Source organism: Leucoraja erinacea, chromosome 2, assembly GCF_028641065.1.
Source record: "Leucoraja erinacea ecotype New England chromosome 2, Leri_hhj_1, whole genome shotgun sequence".
In the NCBI taxonomy this organism is placed as follows: Eukaryota; Metazoa; Chordata; class Chondrichthyes; order Rajiformes; family Rajidae; genus Leucoraja; species Leucoraja erinaceus.
This window is the reverse complement of record NC_073378.1, coordinates 39,131,938-39,139,309: the sequence shown is the minus strand read 5'-3', so window position 1 is coordinate 39,139,309 and position 7,372 is coordinate 39,131,938.

Genomic DNA, 7,372 nt, shown 5'->3' with positions numbered 1-7,372 from the left:
TCTTACAGCCATAGGTGGCCCTACCAGGAGCATAGCTCCAGATGGCATCGCTCTCAGGATCTCAAGTCCACACAAACTTCTCCACCACGCCAAGGTGACAATCCACGGGGACCTAATGACCTCATATGACCTAATGACCTTATATCTATGTGCCTATCGAAAAGCCTCTTAAAACCCACGATCATGTCTACCTCCACAAACACCCCTGACAGCGTTACAGGCACCCATCAATATCTGTGTAAACATCTTGCTCGCCACATCATCTTTAAACTTTTCCCCTCTCATCTTAAAGCTATGCCCTCTAGCCTTTGCCTGCCACATCTTCTTTAAACTTTTCCCCTCTCAACTTAAAGCTGTGCCCTCTAGCCTTCTACCCTGAGCCAAAGCTTCTGACACCTATGCCTCTCATCATTTTATATACTTCTATCATGTCTTTTACCTGATCATATCAAGTACATTTTATATACTTCTATCATAGAAGATTGAGGGGGGATCTTATAGAAACTTACAAAATTCTTAAGGGGTTGGACAGGCTAGATGCAGGAAGATTGTTCCCGATGTTGGGGAAGTCCAAGACAAGGGGTCACAGTTTAAGGATAAAGGGGAAATCCTTTAGGACCAAGATGAGGAAAACATTTTTCACACACAGAGTGGTGAATCTCTGGAACTCTCTGCCACAGAAGGTAGTTGAGGCCAGTTCATTGGCTATATTTAAGAGGGATTTAGATGTGGCCCTTGTGGCCAAGGGGATCAGGGGGTATGGAGCGAAGGCAGTTACAGATACTGAGTTGGATGATCAGCCATGATCATATTGAATGGCGGTGCAGGCTCGAAGGGCCGAATGGCCTACTCCTGCACCCATGTTCTATGTTTCTATGTCTTCCCTCAGCGACCAATGCTCCAGAGAAAACAATCAAAGATTGTCCATCCTTTTCTTAGAGCAAATACCCCCTAATTCTGGCATAATTCTGGCAAAAACCCCTCCAGAGTTGCCACATCCTTCCTGTAATAGGGTGACCTGAATTGCTTGCAATAGCTTAAATGAGGCCCCATTTGTAGTATTGAATTGAAATGTGGTCACTGCTATCTGAACAATGTCATTAAGCAGGAAAGGGCGCAGAGAAGATTTATGAGGATGTGGCCAGGACTCGAAGGCCTGAGTTGTAGGGAGGGATAAGCAGGCTAGGACTTTATTCCTTGGAGCATAGGTGGCTGAGGGATGATCTTATGGAGATGTATCAAACCATAAGGGAAAAACATCAGGTAAATGTACTGTGTAGGAAGGAACTGAAGGAGGGATGACCTAAAACGTCACCCATTCCTTCTCTCCAGAGATGCTGCCTGTCCTGCTGAATTACTTCAGCTTTTTGTGTCTATCTTAGGTAAATGCATTTAGTCTTTTACACAGAGTAGGGAATTAAGAACCAGAGGACACGGGCTTAAGGTGAGAATGGAAAGATTTAAAGAGAACTTGAGGGGCAACTCTTTCACTTGGCAGGGATTATATATAGAACGAGCATCTAGAGGAGGTAGTTGAGATAGGTATTATAACTGGATACCTTGGACAAGTACATGTATAAGAAAGGTTTTGAGCGATATAGGGCAAACGGGTCTAGTGTAGATGGGGCATATTGTTCGGCGTGGATGAGTTCGGGCAATGAGCCTATTTCTATGTTGGTTGACTCTATACCTTCCCGTACTCATAAAGGAATTTGTTAGATTCCAACTCCCTAAATCTGAGAAGTCTGAAGAAGGGTTTCGGCCCAAAATGTTGCCTATCTCCTTCGCTCCATAGATGCTGCTGCACCCGCTGAATTTCTCCAGCATTTTTGTGTACCTTCCCTAAATCTGATGTTTGCCTCACGAGAGCCTCAACATCTCTTGTCATCCAGGGTTCCTTAGACTTGTCAGTCTTGCATTTCACACTAACAAAAACACACCACCCCTGTATTCTTACTACATGTCCTACATTTCTCCACAACTACTAAAACTAAAAGAATTATGGTCACTGGTCCCAAAATGCTACCACACTTCAGCCATCTCGACAGGTATATGGATCAGACAGCATTTAGACAAGTACATGGATAGGACAGGTTTACAGGGATTTTGGTCGAATGCAGGCAGGTGGGACAAATATAGACGGGACATTTTGGTTGGTGTGGGCAGGTTGGACCAAAGGTCTGGTTTCCACACTGTATGACTATGACATTCCCATCCTCATTAACTGAAAGAGGATCTGGTGCTTTGCCTGCTCTAGAAGGATCCTCTAGAAATTAAGGAACCTTCTTTTGACACATTTGACAAATTCCATCCTGTCCAAGCCCTTTACACTAGGGGAGACCCAGTCAATATTAGGGTTGCAATCTCCCAATAATACTACCCTATTATTCTTACAGCTTTCTTCAGTGGTTCCACCTATCTGCTCCTCTAATTCCCACTGACTACTGGGAGGTCTATAATGCTGTCATTCCCTTCCTGTTTCTAAGTTCTGCTCACATAGCCTCACTGGATGATCCCTCAGAAATATCCTTTCTAATTGCTGTAGTTATGTCCTTCCTGTTCAAAGAAGATTAAAAGGACACCCAATAGGAGTATTTCAAATTCTCTTCACTGCTGCTCATTTTTAATGGTTTCTCAAGAAGGATGAATGTCTTCCTAAACCTTGGATAAAGATATCCATTGGGAAGGTACACATACAACTCAATTAAATTCAACTTTATTGAAATATATACGTACTGAGAGGTACATGGACAATAAAAATGCTACTTGGAGCAGTATGACTGGAACATAGATCAACAGAAACATAGAATAATAATTGGAGCCACATTCCATCCACAGATGTTGCCTGCCTGATGAGTTCCTCCAGCACTTTGTATTTTACACATAAACAAATTACACATAAATTACATATAACATTTCTAAAAGAATTACTACAAAAAAAAGCAATCGATTTGTGCATATCACAATTAGAAAAGGAATCAAGTCCCTGGTGTGCAAGAGGTCGGCCCTGCTGTTCCATCATCGAGGTAGGGCTAGTGTTGTACAGGTCGGTTGAAGAGCCTGATAGTTGTAGGAAAACTGTGTGATGTTTTTCTACAGAGATGCTGCCTGTCCCACTGAGTTACTCCAGCAGTTTGTGTCTGTCTTTGGTGTAAACCAGCATCTGCTGTTCCTTGCTACACCGTTGTAGGAAAGTAGATGGGCTTTGATCATGGCAGAGGAGATACCCCACCCAGTGTCCATTGACTGCATTGCACGCCAACATTCAACCAAACACTTATAGCCTCTAACACTGGCGGGACTTCTTTCTCATTGGTATTTTTCCATTCTCGCTGGTTGGGTCTGGTATTCTTTCCTTCTTCCTCAGAACACAAGATGTTTGCTTTAAAGAAATGCATAATAAAGTCTAAACCATGAGCTGCTGGTTTCACGCTACATTATGTGAATCATGCAGGGAGAGTTGGAATAAAAGTTGTAAAGAGCTTCAGTGTGACTAAAATATTTCCGTTCTCTAGCAGGATGCTGGAACTCTAAATATTTAAGTCTTAACATTCCACTGTCTTGCATTCATATCTTAATTATTAATCAATGGTGCTCCAGACTGGAGATTATGTTTCAACTCAAGCCACAAAAGAGCTGCTCTTATCTATTAGGTAAATTATTGTGGATCATAAAATTATAGTCCGGCTGCAGATATTATGTGCATTCCTTTCTTTCCTTATATTTTTATTATTCTTTCATGACAACTACAGTTTCAGCAGGGATGGGCTGCTTCTTGTCTGTTTGACTGTGTATAGACTGGTTATCTGACCATTATGGATGTTAGTACAGCTAGGCCTTATCCATATGCATCCAATATCTGCACATGGGCAAATTCAGGTAATTGTAGAAGAGCGGGTGATTTTAGATTTTTTCCCCAAGACATTTGAAGCCAACTTTAAATCAGAGGACATAGGTTTAAGGTGATGGGAGGGGGGGGAGGGGCGGGGGGGTGCGATTTAATAGGAACCTGCGGGGCAACTTATTTACACAAAAGATGATATGAAAAAGGTTGTCACAAAAGGTATATGGAACAAGTTTTCAGAGGAGATGGTTGAAGCCGGTACTATCACAACGTTTAAAAAACATTTGGGCAGGTACATGGATAGGATATCTTTAGAGGGATACAGGCCAAATGCAGGTAGGTGGGATTAGTGTAGATGGGGCATGTTGGTCGGGGTGGGCAAGTTGGGCTGAATGCTGAATGATTCTATCTGTGACTGCATTCAGTGCTGTCCTATTAATTGATTTTTATAAATATGTCCATAAATACTTGGATCTACCTTCCATAAATACTTGGATCTTTTCAGGCAATAACCCTAATGTTTCATGTTTAAGAAAGAACTGCAGATGCTGGAAAAATCGAAGGTAGACAAAAATGTAGGAGAAACTCAGAGGGTGAGGCAGCATCTATGGAGCGAAGGAATAGGTAACGTTTTGGTTCGAGACCCTTCTTGTCTGAAGAAGGGTCTCAATCCGAAACGTCACCTAATGCTTCATAGTTCAGTTTATAAACTATGATATTTTATACTGGGATACTGAAATCAGAATTATTATCCCTGTTGTGGGAGGAGACAAAAGATTCCAGCATTCCTCTGCATAAACATTGTCCGATGATCCTGACTGGAAAAAAAATGAGTGGTGTTGTTATAACGGGACAAAATTGGGGCTAATGATGAATAACCGTCTGTGAGTCACTCTTTGCTCATACCTGGAGAATTCTGGGTGGCAGTCTCTTAGTATCACTGTTAAACATCCTGCATAAGTCACTAACATAATGAAAAGGAAATAAAATCACAGAAGAGAAAATTATTATTTCACATAATGCCAATACACTGTCACTAACGGAGTGATTAAAATATAAAGATATAACCACACTTTTTCAAAGGCAAGATGAGTAAAACCATAATTCCCACTGATCTTAGTCTTAAATTCAGATTAAAAAATCCGATCTAGCTTGTACATCCTTAAAATATTTTCAATCAATCCTCATCCATTGCTTGCTACCATGTTGTGTGCTATTGATGATGACACTTTAGATGCAGCATAAAAACAAGTCCTTTAACCCACCAAGTCCATGCTGACCATCGCTCGCCCATTCACAGTGGTTCTATGATCTCCCACTTTCCAGAGGAAATCTACAGGGAGAACATGCAAATGCCACACAGATAGCACTCAACATCTGGATTGAACCCGGTTTCTACCCTTGCGAGGCAGCAGCTCGACCTGCTGTGTCACCCAACATTGTTTAATTTAACTCGTAATCTTCACAATGTTCCTTCACAGACAACTGAGTAATTTATTTGTGTATGAATATATGATATTGACAAACAAGAAAACAGTGGATGGCCCATCAAACTTGCCCTACAATTTATGACAGCATGAGTAAACATTGTTCTTCCTTCCAGCCACCAATATATCAGCTGCAATTTGCAGCTCTATTCACCGCCTTCTAGTCCCACTCCTCCTTCTGTCACCACCTCCACACCAACATGCACACATAATTAATAATTCATTTGGAATTCTCTCCTTCGAGGGCAGCACGGTGGCCCCATGATAGAGTTGCTGCCTTACAGCGCCAGAGACCCAGGTTCGATCCTGACTACAGGTGCTGTCTTATTGGAGTTTGTACGTTCTCCCCATTTTTGGCTGAGAGCTCCGGTGTCCTCCCTCATTCCAAAGACATACAGGTTTGTAGGTTAATTGGCTTCAGTAAGAATTGTAAATTGTCCCTAGTCTGTGTTGGTTAGTGTGGGTGATTTGATTGGCATTGACTCGAAGGGCCAAAGTGCCCGTTTCCATGCTGTTTCACTAAACTAAACTAAAAACTGAACTAAACAAAACAATGAAAACCAATCCAGGAGATCACATGGACTACATATATAAATGTAAAACCACATACCTTAAAATAGTGCAATGACATCCTCATCTTGGATAATCTTAAAGGAAGAGCAATCAATTGCAAGGTTAAGGGTCTAGTTAGGGCTACTGATAGTGGAGATAGTGATTGGGGATGTATCAATGATCAATAATGGAGCAACAGGAATCTCAGTAATCTCACAAAGACTAGAGAGATAAGAAGAAATACGAGTAGAAGGGTGAAAATGTTTATAAAGGATTTATGCATATATAATTGGATGACCTCAATTCAATACATGCAGGTGAATTGGAAGATACGCAGGAGAATGTTGGAATAATCCACTGCAGGTAAATGAAACATCCCATATGGAGGGAATTGGAATCAATGACTGAGAAATCATATTTGTCAGGGAAACTAAAAAATAACACATTTGTCTTTTTAGGGCTCAGCTAGCTAATACTGGATGTTAACATGGATGTAACAGAGTGATTGAGAGAGTGCTCACCACATGTTGTCTGCATACACATAGAACCAAATATTGGCCAGTTTTTCCTGGTTGCGGCATCTCACAAAGTATTCCCCATCAGTTAAACTTTTTCAAACCCATTTCGTATTTTGAATATTTTGGCTGCAAAATTGTAAACAAGCAACTGAGCAGAAAAAACAATAGACGGGACCTTGGCAAGTAATGAAATTTAATGACTGAGTAATAATGATTAAGAAATGCACGAGGTAACAGACAAAGAGGGTTTATTGGAGTGGATGAATTCAGTATAGAATTAATGATATGACATAGAGAGGAGAGATTAGAAGAGAAACTCTAAAATAAAGAATTTTACAAATGTAACACACAATATACTGGATCAATGTTCTAATTTACTACCAATCAGAAGAAAGCCATAAAGCTCATGCAAGCTTCCAACTGAAACATTCCATATGGTTCTAACATGAATTTTAATGTAATACAAATTTCATCATCCCTGAACTGAAATATTGACTGGTTTCTCTTTCCACAGAAACTGCTTGACTGGTTGAGTTCTTCCAGCAGTTGTTATTTTGTTTCAGCATCTGCAGTTTTATTTGCTTTCCGTATAGGTTTTATGCCTTTTCCATATCTTTTTCCACAGATGTTACTGGCCTATTGAGTATTTCCACAATTTCCTGTTTATTTAATTATTAAACCATAGAGCATGGAAACAGTCTTGCCCACTACAACCAAAATGTCCCATCCACTCTAGTCCCACCTGCCCATGCACAGCCCTTATCCCTCTAAACCTTTCCTAGCCATGTACTTGACCAAATGTCTTCTCAAATCTCTAGACTATTTGTGATTCCATACCCGCAAATTAAGTGACCAACTCATTAGCTGCTTTTTGATAATACCTTCAGTTATGTAGTTGTAACAAATCCATTAGCTAAAACAGAATGTGGAATGCTGCAGTTCAAGAAGGAGACTCATCAATTCTTTATCAA